This window comes from Brachyistius frenatus, unplaced genomic scaffold (genome assembly GCF_029030835.1).
Source record: "Brachyistius frenatus isolate BFR_SWC_R1_liver_20210118 unplaced genomic scaffold, ASM2903083v1 Contig_127, whole genome shotgun sequence".
Classification (NCBI taxonomy): Eukaryota; Metazoa; Chordata; class Actinopteri; family Embiotocidae; genus Brachyistius; species Brachyistius frenatus.
Genome location: NW_027210726.1, coordinates 867833 through 885343, shown reverse-complemented (window position 1 = coordinate 885343; position 17511 = coordinate 867833). Strand labels below are relative to the sequence as shown.

Below are 17511 nucleotides of genomic sequence, written 5' to 3'. Positions count from 1 at the left end.
TATATCATATCATTTTTATCTTCTGTGGTATCACTATGAAAATTCCTTTAATGCCTCATTTGGCACTCAAAATACTGATGTGATATCATTTATCCCATAAGGATGAACATGGTGAGCCTACTTTAGGGATAAGCCAGGCAGAAAGGGTAAACTATGTGATGAATGAGGGGAGAAGAGCAACTGAGAAGGTTGGGTAAATGTTGTAGGGTCAGAGAAAAAGAAAAGATGCAGTGTGTTTAAAGGGAGGATGTAAAAAAAAAAAAAAAAAAAAAAAAAAAGGACTAGTATCCCTTTAACGTCCTCTGACGTCATGCTGATGCAGATCTGCCCGGCTGGATGCGAGCGGAGGAGACGAGAGGGATGCCGAAAAAATGAAACTCCTCAGCGCTAATTTTTCAGTCTTCTGCGGGTAAAAGATGAAGAACGAACCTGCGGCCGCCCGAGAGAAGATTATTCTCACCGCCGGGTAACATACGAGAGGCTGTCAACACAGACGTATACGCGACGCGTTTTAAAACAGAAAAGCGACCATATTGAGGTCAGAGGAAAGCGTTGCCAGGGCGACCAGCTTGCTGGGGAGGACACTGCAGCGCGCGTCACGCGCCGGGCACGAGCGTCGTGTGTGCTTGCGAGGGTGCGCACGTGTGCGCGCGCGCGCGCGTGCGTGCGTGCGACGTCTAGCTGAAACGGTCACGGCGATCCACACAGCGGCAACAGCAGCAGCAGCAGCGGCGGCGGTAGCTGCAGCAGCATCCTCTCTCAAGACTTACCGGAGCACCGCGCACTGTGTGTCCGCCGTTACCGAGACGAGCAAAACAGCGAGCCGAGGCTTGCACCGTGACGTCAGCCGGCGCTCGGCGGTTTCGGGGTTTTTCTTTTGAAGGGATTTATTGTGGATTTATCGACGACGTTCAAGAAAGAAAGAAAAAACAACAAACAAACAAAAAAACGCTCCAACAACTGAACAGCTGAGACCATTGGTCAACACAGGTGATACCTCCCGGCGGCCAAATCCGCCGAGTCCCTTGCAAACAACGTCCGGGTTATTTGGGGGGTTATTTTGCCGTGAAAAGTCCTCGATAAAAACAAAAACAAAAAAAAACCCAGACATTCTTCTTGTGGGTACAACCAGACTGTCAGCCGAGAAATTAATCAATTTACTGCCGTGCTGGAGCAGCCGGGGACCGAGCCGAGCTTGCCTGCTCGGATGGGGGAATTGCAGGCTACTCTATGGAGCTGTGTGTGATGTTGTAATGCAGTAGAGCCGCTTTATTTTAGGTCGTCAGTCTCTCCTCTCTGACATTGTCTCCCGTCATGAAGTCCCACCTGGCCGCCCGGGCGGATTGAACAAGGCGGTGCTTGTCGAGGGTACATTTTTTATTTAATTTAATTTTTTTTTAATTTTTTTTTTTTTTTGAAGGTATACAGTTTAAAAAAAAAATAGTTTAGTTTTTTTTTTTTTTTTTTTTAATAGAAAACAGGCACTTTTGGCTCGCTTGACTTTTACCGCGTTCCGGCGGAAGGTTTAGTGAAGAGGACGAGGAGGACGAAATCTCAGGAAGAAAACACCAGTGGGAAGCTGGCACCCTACCAGCACCCGTGGATCACAAATTAACAGGTAGGCTGAGGTTTACATGGTGGTCAGTGCTCATTCTCACCGAGGACGTGCTGAAACATCAGTTACACAGTGAAATGTTTCAACTGATTATTTCTGCCAATTTGCATTTAAATTAGCATCTTTAATTATGTGTGTGGGGGGGGGGGGCTTGCGTTTTGACACCTACAGTGAAAAAAATGTCAAGAAATGATGTCAATTAGCCAATTGCGACGGATATAAGTGATTATTCTTTACAAATATATATATATTAATTATTTTCATGTAATTGTTAAGCATAGTTTTAGAAATGGAGATTTATGTCATCACCAGCTCTCTGAAATGATGCATTTGCAGCTGTCGAATGTCTGGAATGAATGTTATGTTACTTGCAATCTGCTGGGTTCTGCTGCGTGTTCCTGTATGTTGTATTTTTGTGGTGATGCCACCAGACCTGTTGTTGAACGCTTCATGCGGGCGAGCTTCTCCTCAGAGCCGGAGAAGATCTGCTGTACCGTCAACGAGGACCTGCACTCGGAGCTCTCCTGCTGGAATGAGAGAAACAGAGGCTGCTATTCAGTCAGGCTGAGCTCACGTCTGTGTCCTCAAACATGCAGAATTTGTGGCTTATTAATCAAAGGGCTTCTATGAGGATGCATCAATGCCGGTTCAGTCAGTGCACTTTGGGTGGTCATGTTCTATTTATTTAATTGTGCATTATCTGGAAGAAGGTTCAAATGGACGGGAATCCGTGGGAAATGTTTTGCAAGCAAACCAGAACGTGTTGCAGCCGGATGACTCGAATGATTCCCACAAAAGTCCTCCTTCAACAGCTGAGACATCCTTTAAGTTGATATCTTTTCTTGTGGTCTTTATACTCAAAGGACCCCAGGAAACGCCATGGCAATGAGAACATATTCCCTTAAATGCTCCCCTCCACACACACACGCACACACAAATAAATGCACATACACAGCACGAAGAATGGGGTGCATTTATATGCTGTGGCTGGTGTTGTGGGGCATTCGGATCGGCAGGGCCTGCTAGATGATGGAATTCAGTGGGGACAAGAAGACCTGTGTTCTTATCTGCGGCGACGAGAAGGGGAAGGCAGCTCCGCTCTGCTCAGCTTCTCCTCCTTGGTTTCAGCAGCTAGCCTGCCCTATATAAAGCAGATAGGGACATCTCCTCTGTGGGGAGAAAGCATTTTAATGGAGGCAGGGGAGGGGGAAAAAAATGTGCGACTGTCCTTGTGCTAAATAGATGTTGTCACAGAGGAGTTGTTAGTTATCTCGCCGGCGACTGGCTGGGAACTTTGAAGACCTGTTGAGATGCTTAAGGGGGATAAAGGTGGCGTGTGTTGAGCGTTTACAGACATTTGTGTGAGAGAGCAATATGTACAGACAGGATGGGAGAAATGGTAATAGAAGAGAGAGGAGGGACACACATCATAGAGCATTTTCTGCAGCAATGCAATGTATTCTGTTTATTCATTTAGTGGCAGCTGATTCACAATAAGCTCACAGAAACACAAAGCAAAAGGAAGCCTCGTCGGGGAGGTCTGTACGCGCGTCCCGCATGAATTTGTTCATTTTTGCGCGCGTCCCAATCGAATGCATGCAAAGCCCATGCGAGCATTAATGCCAATCCCTCCCGGGCAAGGTGCAGCAAAGCAGGAGGCAGATGGGACTGAAGGGTTCAAAGCGTGCTGCCTGGTAGATTGATGTCTCCCAGCGCGGGTCGCTAAGCAGTCAACAGATGCAGGCTGGTGCTTTGACAGGGTGGGATGAAATGGCCATCACAATCACACGCAGTCGTGATGTTGCAGTCCTCAAAAGCCCTTTCTGTCAGTTTGCTGCTGCTAATTTTATCCCCTCCCTGTTTATTTTTACGACAGACAAATCAGTGACAGCAGGTTTCCCAGTGGGTTGGGTTGTTTTGACTGTGGAGATAACAGGAGCGGCTGCTAATTTTAGGCGAGAGAGATGTCATCTGTGTAAAAAAAAAGAAGAAAAAGAAAAAAAAAAAACAAATCTTCCGGATTGAGACAGCTGACATGTCGACTGGAGAGCTGGAGACTCGTCTGATGAACGCTGGCGAAATTAAATGTTTGTTTAGCAAAAGTCGAAATGAATTAGTAAAGCCGAGTCTGGCTGAACGCGCAGGTCCTCAGGGAGGTGCTGTTGTTCGTGTCTTCCTTCTGTGAGGAGAAGTTGTGGAGGGAAACTACTATGTGTGTCAACCCTCACTTCGAAGGCACAGGAAGGTATTTTCAGAACTGCTGGCAGAATGTTCTTCCCCCCCCCAAAAGTGTGAATTAGTCTTCTACTTTTTCAGCGAAGTTGATGGTTTCAACGTGACAAACCGTACAGTTAGCAGTCGTGTAATTGACAGAATACTGAATAATTGCGGGAACCGGTTTGCACATTTCAAAGATCTGTGGCTGGGAGCGGTGTGTTACACAGACACACACTTAATGAACAGCTTATTTATGGAAATAAACCAGTCTCCACGGGACTAATTGGGTTAGGAGTGGATGTTCGATATTTCAGCAGATATTATGACGGGCACCTGTTGCTGCAACCTCGTCTGCGTTGCTACTAAACACCACCCAACCCTATTTTTCTCCGCTCCGCTCATTGACAGTGATGCTTCTCAAATGGGAAAGCTTTACAGTGGATGCTCTTTTTTTTTTTTTTTTGACATAGCAAGGCTTGATGATTGACAGAAAGATGTTCACGAGGGGAAAACACTTCCCCTTCAAGGACCCTTCATGTAATCACCCAGTTTGTTGTCATGAGTACGTCACTGCTCTCTGCCAATTCTATTACATCGATTTCGGACCACTACAAAGACAGTAGGCTTTTGCAAGACCATATAAACTCTGCACAACTCCTCCGACACCTTTGTTCCTCATTGGTGTATTCATTTGTTTCTCTTCTCCATCCGTTTGTGGCCGACTCATTCATTTGGTTCAAAGGGGAGCCCGTCAGTTTTTTTTGTTTTTTTGTAATGGAGTGTGTGTCGTTGCCATGGCAGCATCTTTTTGGGAAAGACAAGCCCCACAAAGATTTTAAAAACTGAAGGTGTGTGTTTCCACTCGATTTTTAAAGTGTGCTGCTGCAAGTGTCCATGTATATTAAGCCTGCAAAAAGTGAAAGTAAAAAAAATTTAAAAAAAACAACTGACACCACCATATCGATTGCTGCTTCGCCCCAAATTGCTGGAGGCTGCACTTTTTTTTTTTTTTTTTTTGCGTCATGAAAAAGCCCAGTAAACAATGTTCTCTGGTGCTGTGCAGAATCCTGACATGAAATCATTACAGCCAAATATTTTTATTACACTCGAAATGAGCAAAGCTAAGCATTAGCGTGACTTTGATTATTCCCGCTTTTGCAGCTGGAAAAAGAGCAAAAGTCCGAGGCAGCTACATTGAGTTGCTTTCGCACACGTGGTGGAGAATTTTATGGATCTGCCAATTTTTATTTAGAGCTCTTAAGTTTGGATGATATTGTTGAGGATTGCTCTACCTCCATGTTCCCCGCTCGGCCTGTCGGTGTGTCTGTTTTGTTGCAGCTCTCTCGGAGTGCTGGTCTCCCACAGCTCCTCCACAGAGGCCCGTCTCTCCTCTTTCAGACTGCTGAATGAGATCTCTGCTCTCTGGGGTGCAAGATGGAGATGAGGGGTTCGAGCCATTATTTGTCTCCGCTCTCCTCTTCCTGTCAGCCGACACTCTTTCTTTATATTGCGGTATTTCCTTCTGTTTTGACTTCTTCTTTCCCCTCACGCCCTCTCTCTAAACATTTTATTTTTATTTTTTTATTTTTCTCTGTCTCGTCCGTTTGACTTCAAACCCCTTGTGTCGTCCCCGTCCGCCTGAGGCGAACGGCGCCGCGCCGTCCCGGCTGGGCTCATTAAAGGTTAGATCAAGGTCCAACACTCCCTGACACATTTGGATCGAAAGAACCTGAGGTTCGCTTCCTAATTCTCCACCCAACAGCAGCCCTCACATCACCACTCCAACTCGACCCCCCGAAAGAACAACACTGACCGCCAGCCAAGATCAATGACCATTTACTCCTCGTCTTTCCTCAGAGAGATAAAAGCCCGAGAAAGACGGAGACAGTGAGACACCACACAGAACACCGATCGGCCGGCTCCAGACTGCTCGCTCCCCTCTCCGGTTGGACAGTGCAGGTTGGATCCAGCCCCACACTCCCTCTTAAAATAGAAAACCTGCAAAGATTAAATCCACCGTTGAGTGATTTTCTTTTTTGAACAAATAATTCCATTTATAATGGAGGTGCAAGGCCACAATGGGATTTCATGCTTCTGTGTTACACAGTCGAGGCCCTGAATAGAAAGCATGATACAGATTTGATGGAATCAGCAGCGGTGGAGTCAGCAACAGCCCGGATTAAATACATCCTGCTTTCTGGCCAATCAGATTGACTGACAGTCAGAATCCATGTTGCTCCGAGCAGTGCAGCTCATCCCTCTGGCGAGCTGAGTGACTTCCCTGTATTTCTCCGCTGCATCCATGGGAATTCTACCTGTGCGCATCAGTTTTGTCCTTAATACCCTTCTGCAATCCTTTCCGTGGATTTCAGATACAAATCTCAGCAATAAAACTTTGGAGCTTTAATGGATTTATGGAAAAAAAAAAAGAAGCTTTTAATGTGGCCCTACATTCGATTCAGTGCCGTCTTACACATACCGAGCACTGCAGCGCATCGCGCCATCAGTTACGTTCGGCCATCGATTGTATTCATGGAGAAATTGAGTGAGTTATGGTTTTGACAGCGTCTCAAGGTCAGGATTGGCCACACCGGCACGACTACTCGATGGTAAACCCGGAGCATCGCAAACAAGCTCCGGGTCAGCGGGTCTGGAGACAGTCAGGTTGGCAGGCTGCTGTTCCTGCCCTCTTACCCGAGACACATGCAGAGAGAGGTGGAGAGAGTGTGCTCGGAAAGTCAAGTGACCACAGCTGTTGCAAGAAAATCGAAAAAGAGCGGCGAAAGAAAAGCGGAAGAGCAAATAAGAGAGACGAGCGAGCTGTGAAGCAGCGTACTATGCAGCGGGGAGGGAGAAAGCAAGAAGAATGCCACAACATTATAACAGCACCATCTCTATTTTGCACTCTTAACATCTGCTGTATGCTACCTCTTCCCTGCTGTTGCACACACATTAGTATGGGCTGACACACCGCCACATATATTAGTATGAGCTGTCAGCTGAAGCTCTAACAACTATCCAGAGAACGACTAGAGGAATGGTAATACCGGCGAAGGAAGCAGCAGCAGCGGCGGCAGCGGCTGTGTTGGCCAACATGCTGAAGTGTTATCACCGTGGCTGCACTGTATAATGATGGGGGTTGTTATAAAACTATATTTCCCTCTTGAGCACACACACACACACACACACACACACACACACACACACACACACACACACACACACACACACTGAGCGCAGGTCTCAGTCAGTCAAACATAATGAGCCTCGGTGGTGGCGTCGCCGGTGGCTGTCCCGTCATACAGGCTGGGCCGTTATCCATTTGATGTCCATCTGTTGACATAAGTGACGGTGGGCTGTGGTGATTGGGTTTGAGGCATGACCAGAGCTGGCAGCTAATGGCAAACACTTGAGGATGCAGAGATACCAGTCTCTGCTGCCCGTCCTCCCGGGGTTACCGCTCTGTTTCGAAGTGCAGCCTGGAGGAGTTGTGGATGGGCTGTTTTCAGCACCACAGGCCCTTCTGCCTCTGCCGCGGAGACGCTTATTGTTCGGACAAGGAAGTGTATGGGTGCACGCACGCCTTGTACAGCATGTCACATTTTCAACCTCACCTCGAGAATAGAGCCGTCCTCCTCTAAACAAACGGAGCATTCATTTTAAGTACTTCCGTGTGCCGTCCAGCTCCAGTTGGTGCATTGTTTGGCTGCTGTCAGCCGTCCCGATGGCAGATTCTAATGAAAAGAATAAGCCTGTTCTTACGTAGTGAATTAGGATGTATTTTACTTGACAAGCTCCTGCTAGATTTGTGTGTGTGTGTGTGTGTGTGTGTGTGTGTGTGTGTGTGTGTGTGTGTGTGTGTGTGTGTGCTGGTTATGAACGAAAACAGAGGCATGACAGTGATGAATGAGCACCAGCTTGGTAGCGTTACACTTTTGCACGCGATGATGCAGAGCAGGCGATGATCGTCACTGTTATTGTCACAATCAGCAAAGAAAACTGGAACCCTCAGGATGAACAGGTACGTGTACACACACACACACACACACACACACACACACACACACACACACACACACACACACACACACACACACACACACACACACACACACACACACACAAACACAACAGCGGAAGGGTTTTTGCCTTTGTGCACATACAAAAGAGCACGTTTATGCCTGAAAACCTTTGGCACGCCTTTCTCCTTTGATTTATTTGAACTAGCGGCACTTTTCTTTTTGTTTTGTCTTAATTTTCAAGCATTCAGAATGTGTATCCGTCATCCTTCACAGAAAACAATGCATGTTGGTTGAATCATTCATCTCTGGCTCTTCACGTTGTCTCTCAAGGCTGAAGCATTTCCTCTGCTGACAAATGGTAGCCGGGAAGTGGAGCTAAATTCCAATCTGTGCCGATCACTCCTGGGACAAACACCCCGCATGAGCAGGTTTTCTCAGACTACATTTTCACAGGTAGCAGCTCACAGCACCGGGAACATAAATGTCAGTGTTCTGACTCGTACCGAACTTTATTGAGTGTACTTATCTGCTACCCTCAGGCTACAGTATCTTGGTGAAAATGACTCATGGTCCCTGTGCGGTGCCCTTCATATGTCCCTTCTGACTGTGTGGAATTTACAGTGTTCGAAAGACTGAATGAGTAAATGTGAAAAGAACTTTTTTTTTTTTTTTTTTTGCAGGTTTTGTGGTAACATATTTAAGAATTTAAGAAGCAAAAATGATCACAATAGAATATAAATAGAAGTGTAGGGAACATGGACTGTAAAAGTAATAGGGGCTGGAATGTATAGGTGGAACAGCTCACCATTAGAGAAAGAAAGATAGGGTCTTGTCACCTTAATTAACCAAGGCAAGGGAGTGTAACCTTGATCACACGCTCGTTCTAATGTCTAATGAGTGGTGAGATTGCTTTACAGGCATGTACATTAGCCTGTATAGCTTTATGATGGCAGAATGGGTTGGAGAGGGATTGTTTCTGCAAAGACAAAGTCCTGTGAAGAAAGCAACCGGAGCTCCCTCGGTGCCCACATGAAACAATCTCTTTCCATTTGGATTTAAACTCCAGAGACCTTGAAAAAGGAACTGGGATAGGATAGGAGGCCGTCGATTGAGAAGGCTGCAAGTCAGCAAGATTTCCTGGCCCTATTTTCTTTTTCTTCTTCCGCCTCCTTCTCTCTCGCCTTATGTGGGGAATAAACCCGTTTCAAAGGATCCTCTCACTTGAGGTCGTGCTTTACATTCAGGGGGATAGAAGAGCCGCGAGGGTGTGTGTTCTGTGAGGACGGTTGATTGGTTAATGTGTGTTCGACACATGTACTCCTCCTACAGAGATTTTGTTGACAGCTAAATACCTGCATTGATTTTCCAAAGGTCTCTGAAAGACTGAACCATAGATTGTGTTCTTGACATCTTATTTTGTAAGGCTTTGACAAATCTGAAGAGGTAGGGTTATATTGATCACAGTGGGTGAGCCAATAATTTACAATCATCGCTAACATAAAGACATTTCCATCAGAGTTATTGGCCAGCACAAGTCAATTTGGTTAAGTACACGAGGGAATTTGAGTCCCACACAGGACTTTTCATCCTCTCACTCTTCACTTTCCAAAATCTGTCTCCCTCCCCTGTTGTCACCCTCCTAACCTCCCATTTGCTCTTCCATCCCCCTTTCCTCTTTGCCACCGGGTACTCAGGCCCCGTGCCCTCTCCATTTTCTCCTCTCTGCACTTAATTAACCCATTGATCAGGACGCTCACAAATTAGCCCTCTGGAGAGGCCCTCATAGAGCACTCTTCCCTTTCTCTTACACCCCTCAACCCTCGCCGAAGGTCCCTCGGCCACCTTAAGCCGCAGTTGCGTCAGCGTCCGAAGCCAAAAGCATTTTTCTTATATTTCAGTCGATTCGGCTGCACATAGATTTACACCATGAAGGCAGGAGAGCACGGAAAGAGGAATTAAGTATTAAGTACAACCCCCCCCCCCACCCAATTCATTACACTCGCATAGCTCGACCTTTTCATGGCACCCCCCCTTGTGTGTGTAAATGTTTCCCCCTTCTTTCCGTCTCTCCCTCTCTCTTTGACTCTGGGTCTGACCTGTTCTCCAGAGCAGGGTGCCAGAGATTTGCCCAATTAGGGGGAGCTCAGAGATCATTACGAAGGGAGGCCTCTCTAACACTGCCTCCTCAACATCCTCTTCATCCCTTTACTCTTTTTCCTGTTTACATCACTTCTACCCCGTCACAAGTTCCGGCCTTCAGTCTTCACCACAACCTGTTTTTGTCCCTCATTTCCATTTGGCCTCTTCACTCCTTTTTATTCCCAGACATTTCTTTCGTTTTCATCAATCTCCTGCCAGACATCCTTTTAGCAAACGCCACCTCTGCATTTAAATCTTCCGCAACCACAAGCAGGCATTATACTCATAACAAAATGTTTGCTGTATGGTGGGAGACTCCCACCCCAGACACCTTTCTAACATTGGATCAGGGGCCTCTATGACTCACCATTTCTGACTTTCCGGAAGCAGCGTCAACGTTCAGACCAACTGTATGTTTAATGTCTGACGTGGTTGAATTGCACATCTTCAGAACAATTACCGAGAGACCATAAAGTCACATATGATGTTCTTAGCCTTTATTACGTGACGTTACCCCACGGGGCATCACTGCCATTTCCCAACCTCACCTGTCGGAGTGTTTAGTGATACTCGATGGATCTGAGCCTGGAAAATGTGTTCGCTGCCGTCTGATTCAGGTTGGGTGGATGGTTTGATTTAAAGGCCTGGCTCTCTGGTTCATGATTCATTCATATCCTGAGGTCTCCTGCTGGGCTCATAGCCAGGGACGGGAATTTTCACTGAGCCAGAAGCTATGTGTGCGCTTGTGGAAGTCGGTTAAATATAGAATGCTCTGGCAAACTGCAGAGAGGAATGCATATGGAGGCAAAATATTTTCTATTAAGAGTGCAGTGACAAGAACTTTGTCACAATTAAGCCCTTGTGGGGTGGAACCTTCTTGGCGCAGAGCAAATGTCCTTCGCCACCACCATCGTGAGCTGGGTTTGATCCTTGGCTCAGATAAGCCGGGTGCTCCATCAACGCTTTTGGCAGGGACCAATTGGGAGGGAAGGTAGTCGGGCATCATGTCTTTGCACAACAGGAGCAGCTCTACAAAGGCCTCCTTTGGGCACATCACAGCCATTTCGGTGAAGCTCTTCAGTTTCAAGTGAAACGACTAAAGGACAAAGCAAGGGAAGAGTCTTGATGTTTTGAAGAGGGTTGGAAAGATGAAACAAAAGAAGCTTTCATACATTGGTTCTTTCTTTTGATTTCTTTGATGTTACGCAACCATTTTGCATGCTTGTTTTGCTTGACATCCCCTGTAACCTTAACAGGTGGCACTTCTTATCTTTCTAAAGATAGAAATAAAAACATACATGAGCTAGCACCATCCCTCGTGGCCTTCGGCAAATAAAAAAAAGAGGCAAAGACAGAGAAGATTCAAAGGTACAGAATGCCTGCAGGGCTGAGAAGAGCCGAGCATGCCCAGGGGTGTGATGAATGGATTCCTTTCTACTCATGTGGTGGCCGACTGTTGCTAAGGCTTGAAGGAAAAGATTGTGCAGAAGACATTAGTGCCATGTGTGATTCGAGAGATCCAACCGGTGGGGTCGTCTATTCATCAGTCTTTTTGTGTGTGTGTGTGTGTGTGTGTGTAATGGGAACAGGATTGTTTTTGTTAAAGAGCAAAATGTCAGTGTGTGTTTGTTTGTATGCTTTGCAGCGTATCATGAGAATGAGGCAGGGGCAGAGGCTTTCATCACCTGCTGTTAACATCTGTGGGAGTTTTGAGCGCCTGAGGTTCCGAGATGGAGAGTTGTTCTCTTTGGTGTTTGACGACGTTGCGCTGTACGTCGCAGGACTGCTGACTCCTGCGGGTTCCACGGCTCGGTCTGCCGCGCCCATGCGCACATGCGAGGACACCACACACATGCAGGTTTACTCGCCTTGGGCATATTCTACTACTGCTGTCAGTGCAGCATGGGAGTAAATATGTTTGAGGGAAGAATCTGATCTGCCAAGTGCCCTCTCCCGCTCGCGAGTCTTCTCTGTACAACAGTTATAATGCTATTACATTTACTCTTGTCAAAGCCAGACTTCAAGGTCAGTCACGACGGACAGGGACTTAGAGTCGGAGCTGAGCACAGAACAAGTTAAACATTGTGGTTTTACGCATTGGAGAAAAATGGTTCCCAAGGGTTCCACAAATCAAGGTCAGTGATAACACTGTCACATGGGGCTGTTTGGGGGGGAAAGAGTGAGGGAGGGTGCAATAAACACCACCCCCCGACTTTATCCCTGGAGCGACAGAGTCTACACAGATTAGCATACCTGTCAGCCCCTCAGTCAGCATGTTTTATATGCATAGTGTCATGCCATATACAGAATGGAATTTACAAGTATTATTTACTGGGACACTGTGAACAAGCTTGAGTCGATTTACATTTGGTGTCTTTGTCACCTGTGGGATCTCCACCGCCGTGGAAATACGTCGCGCTCCATATTGAACAATATTCAACTTAGCGCTGCGGACTTGATGGCCCACACGCCTCCTCAGCCATTTAGACGTTATCGTTTAGTGTTTACTTGTTTTAATAATGATGGCTTTATTACTCCCAAGATTTGAAGCCATTGGATGTTTGGCATATGGAGGAATCATTTTAGTCGTAACAGTTTGGGAATGTCTTTCCAGTTGTGCACTTTTCATCAGCCTGTAAATATGGTGAACGCAAGTGAATTTAAAGTTGCTTCAAAATCATCGAAATTCTGTGTTCAAAGCAGCTGGTACAAATTAAAAGCTCTCTTGGATTTCATACATGGTGCAGTCACACGATCTCGCCTGATCTTTTACCATTTTTTTGGTGTCTTGATTTTTTGTAAAAGGTGACTGTTCAGTCATAAGTGCAAATATAATAATTTAACTGCTACGGAAGCTGAGAAATAAGGGTTCTAATGAACAATGACAATTCTTTCAACTTTTTCAGAAAACCTTCAGGACGGAGAAGATGGTTTTCAAACAATACTACATGTTTGTTTGTTTTTTTTTTTTAAGAGGACGCCTTTGGTCATAATGGGTTAACAAGAATAGAAATAGAAATGATTGAGCTTGAAGAAAATCTATTGGAAAATGTAACTAAATAGAAAGAAAACTCACTTGACTTTTGAAACACCTTGCATATTGAACCTGTCTTCAGTTACCTTGCTCCGTCTCTATCTCCAATAAGACCTGATTTCCGATGGAACCCATAATGTGTCTTGAATGAAAAGACTTTGTGACGCATGATTCTTTAAAGAGCCGCCCCTTCCACCCAACGTACCTTAATCCCCATCATTATCCTCAACCTGGAAGCAGTGAAGTGGTGGTAAATTATAACTTGCAGTCAGTCATCATCATAAAGCTCCGTTCAGCTGATGCCATCCTCACAACCCCGGCTGTAAGTACCCAGCATCGCACCAGGGAGAAGGGCTTTTATCATGGCACTCTCCTATCTCTGAGAATATCCACTTCTAAAGCACTGCATCATTTCATCTTTATTTTCCACTTTTTGTTCTGTTTTTCTGAAAAAAAAAAAAAAAAAAAAATCAATACAACTAAGGTCCTATCAATTTCGATTTTGTCACCCCAAATCGTTTTCGTAATGCTCAAATGGTAGTCTAGGTAGCACCTTCCTGCTGCTAATGCACCTTGTTGAACAGTGACACACTAAATCGGAAGCAACATCCAGTCTCCCGTGTTATCTTGAACTGATGCGTGATGGGTACAGACCCTGGAACAAGGCAGGGACCATCATTCACTTGGCTGTCTGTGTGTCAGTGATGGAGCAGCTGGCGGGATGCAGAACTATTGCCAGCTCTTTGCGCCACATCCTGAACTACAAACGAAGCCCCGTTGACACATAAACAGGCTCTTTACGTCGCGAAATATATGAACGCGTCCTGGAGAGATGTGCAAGTGCAAGAGAAGTTTGACCTCTCGGGTTTTCTAATTCGAATTAGTAGGATTTGCATTCGTGTACGTGCGTGGACTCGAACTAAGCAAAACACTCTGTGCCCCGCAATTACGACGGCGCGCTGCTTTGTGCACAGAGCTGCGCGTGTTGCGTAAGCCGTGCTCACACACAGCGCCAGTGCCGGTTTCCAAAGTGCTGTACACTCTCGGCATTTCCACCAGGCCGCCTTTTGGGAGCACGCTCGAGTGTCATGTTGAATACAGCCGCGTGTGCGCAAACGCACAGAATTACATCGCGCAAGGTCACCGGAGGATCCGTGACAAACGGGGTGGGGTGTTCGGTAAATGCTCACGGACGCACATCAAAGTCATTTGAGCCGTGAGCAGTAGTTGGTGCATCTGATGATTAAATTAGCATATATTTTGCATGGACGCACTTCTAACACATACACACACACACACATGCTGCGTTACATGGCAAAACCACACAACACGTGTACACGCTTGTGTTGAGTGTCGCGTCGATGAATCGCTTTGTGGCACAAACGTCACGTCAGCGGCGGGTTTACTGATGTCTTCGCGCATGCATTAACGCCTCGGTACCATTGTAATTAAGGAGTTTCTCTTCTGATAGATTGCCCCCCCCCCCCCCCTCCCTCTATCAAAACACATCAGTCAGGCCCCCTCCACCCGCTACAACAACCACCCGTTGACGTTTCTGTTCATCCACTAGTACGAGCGCTCTGGATCCATCGGTGTCTGACGTCCTCATCGTTCATATGTCGGTCTCCACCAATAGCCTCCTCCAGGTGACCATCTGTTATCAAATACGGGAGATCGCTCCATATACGCTCAACAGAAATATAAATGCAACACTTTGTTTTTGTTTTGCTCACAAGCTCGTTCAAATCTGTGTTAGTGAGCAAGGATATCCATCCACCCGGCAGGTCTGGCACGTCAAGTTGCTGATGACCTGTGTGGTAACAATTAAAGGCCACTCTGAAATGAGGCAGTTTTTATCTTGATTTATTTTTACAGAATCACGTTGCTACTGTCAGCATGCCATTTCCAAAACCTGTGACATACGTGACATTGTGTTTTGTGATAAAACTGCACATTTTAGAGTGGCCTTCATTTTGGACCAGTCGAAGTCACACCTGAGCTACGATCCCGCTGTTTAATCAGCATGTTGATATGCCCCAGCTGTCGGGTGGATGGACTATTTTGGCAAAGGGGGAAATGCTCAGCAACACGGATTTGAGCAATTTTGCGGATGGAATTTGAGCGGAATCAATCTTTTGTGTGCGTAAAAGATCTTCAACTCAAGAAAAATGGGAGCGAAAACAAAAGTGTTGTGTTGATGTTTTTGTTGAGTGTATACTACAGCATGTTCTCACCAGAAAGACGAGAGCTTTGGTCATTATTCAAGACAGTTTACATTTTCCCTGGTGACTCCTTGATGTTTTTGTCAGAAGCAAAAGTGGCACTAGCATGAAATCATGATCAGAAAACAGTCCGCGTTTGTAGTTGTTTCCTACATGCTCAACCAAGTAGTTTACCTTAGCACCTCACCAAACCTTAACCATACAGGCGGGAGTTCAGACGGCACTTATAAGAATAGTTTCCATAAAGACTGGGTGAATTGTTTGGTCAGTAATTTGAAATATTTGAGAGACTACTAATGAAAAAAAAATCCAGTGAATATCTCCAGGTCCTGTTTATACAGCTCAGTAGCTCACAGGGAGGAGATAGTCTTCGCTTGTCTTCCCATCCAGCTCATCCCTACAGACCCACACACAAGCTCAGGCTCTTCGTCACTTCCTGATCCATTTCTCCTCTTATCCCCGCTGCTCGTTTCCATGTGGTCTCCACTTAAAGTTACGTAAGACCCAGAGCAGGTGTTGCGGAGAGATTGTGTGTTTTTCAGGCTATTTCTGGCCACAGGTGGAACACGGACAGTGAAAGCAACACATCAAGGCTCCCCAGACGATCCTGTCATTCGGGAGCCCAGATGTTTGCAGCCCGGGCAGGAATAGACCTGTGTGTGTGTGTGTGTGTGTGTGTGTGTGTGTGTGTGCGTGCGTGTGCATGAGCGTGTGTGCGTGTATAGGTGCATTGTTGTTCCAAGCACTTTACATTGGCAGAAAAACTGCAAGTGAAAAACGGCAAATAATGTGATTGCATCTACACGCACGCATTTATCTTGCACTTGGAGACAGTATGGACACCAGGGTAATAGCCTTGGGCTTGATATCTTCACACGCTGTACATGCTTCTGAACGTCCGCGTCGGGAAGATAAACATCCTATAGGCTCCATGTTTATCTGCAGGTGAACGCAGCGCAGCAACATTCTCCGTGATTGCGGCCACTCGGCCGATAAGAAACAAAATGGGATGCGGCGCGCGGCTCGGGCCTCGACAATGAGACATCTGGTCAGCGTTTGTGTCCCGTTCGCGTACGTTTTGTCGCATGAATGGAGCGTGATGCGGAGATTGGAGAGCTCCATACCGATGATAAGAAAGGCTTTTAGAGAGTGACGTCGCAGCCCGACCGATGCCGCAGCTGATGTAAAGGATTATTCCATTACTGAGACCTGGGCGTTTGCACTCTGCCACTCACCTCGGGGAATGAGAGAAAAGGGAGAGGAAGGAGGGGAGAGCGGAGGGACGCGGGAGACGGGGTGGAAGAGAGGAGCAGGGGTGACTGAATGAGGAAGAAATGGGAGAGAAGAGTGAAAGTGATGGAAAAGGGAATGAGAGGGGAGATAAGAGGGAGGCCGCATAAAAGAAAGGGGTTGAGAGAGCAGGGATGAAGTGAGGGAGACCGAGCCGCGCTGCATTTATAGAAATAGAAAGGGGCAAGAAGCAGCAGCAGCAGCAGCAGCGAGAGCCCAAGACAAGACATCACAAAGGGGGGGAAAGGGGAAGCTGGAACACTAGATAAAAGCTGATGATGAAGATTTGATAGTGTGGCTGTGAAAGAGATAGAGTGCATTAGGGAACAAAACCATGAATGATGCATCAAAGAAAGGACTATTTGAGTTATTGGGGCTGGAGTTGGGACAGAGAGAGGAGGAGGGTGGGGGTCACTTGAAAAGAGAATTTTATAAAAAGGGAAAAAGAAAGGCGATTGGCAACAAAAGAGAAATGGAGGATTAATGCGGGCGACAGTGTGATGAAGAAAAGATGGAATGAAGGGGAAGTACGTGAGATTAGAGGCAACTGAGAGGAGTTATTCCTGGACCAGTGTGACAGGAAGAGGAGGAGGGGAAAAAAAAAAGAAAGAAAAGGGGGATAAATAAGGGAGAGGGATGAGTGAGGAAGATCATGTGCAGATGAGGCGAAGACAAGAGCTACTACAGGGGGAACGAGAGAAAGAGAGGCTGATGAAAACAGAGGACGGGTCATTATTCTGTCAACCTACGTCCCCTGTGGATTGATCCAGTGATGGGGCACACACACACACACACACACACACACACACACACACACACACACACACACACACACACACACACACACACACACACACACACACACACACACACACACACAGACAGAGGGGCAATAGACATTGAACCTGCATTGATTTGATTAGGGTCCTGTCTTGTCCTGTGCTGGCTTGTTGTTTACGAGTTCTCTGTACA

The 17511-nt window shown here is 46.4% G+C and overlaps 1 long non-coding RNA gene across 1 annotated transcript in view; it reads left to right on the top strand.

The window, feature by feature from the left end:
• Positions 1-1421: 1421 nt before the first annotated feature.
• LOC138630064 (uncharacterized) overlaps positions 1422-17511 on the top strand; it is a 72459-nt gene continuing 56369 nt past the window's right edge. Inside the window, exon 1 of the long non-coding RNA XR_011311610.1 lies at positions 1422-1618. This is a non-coding gene — a long non-coding RNA (uncharacterized lncRNA). The remainder of the gene's footprint in view (positions 1619-17511) is intronic.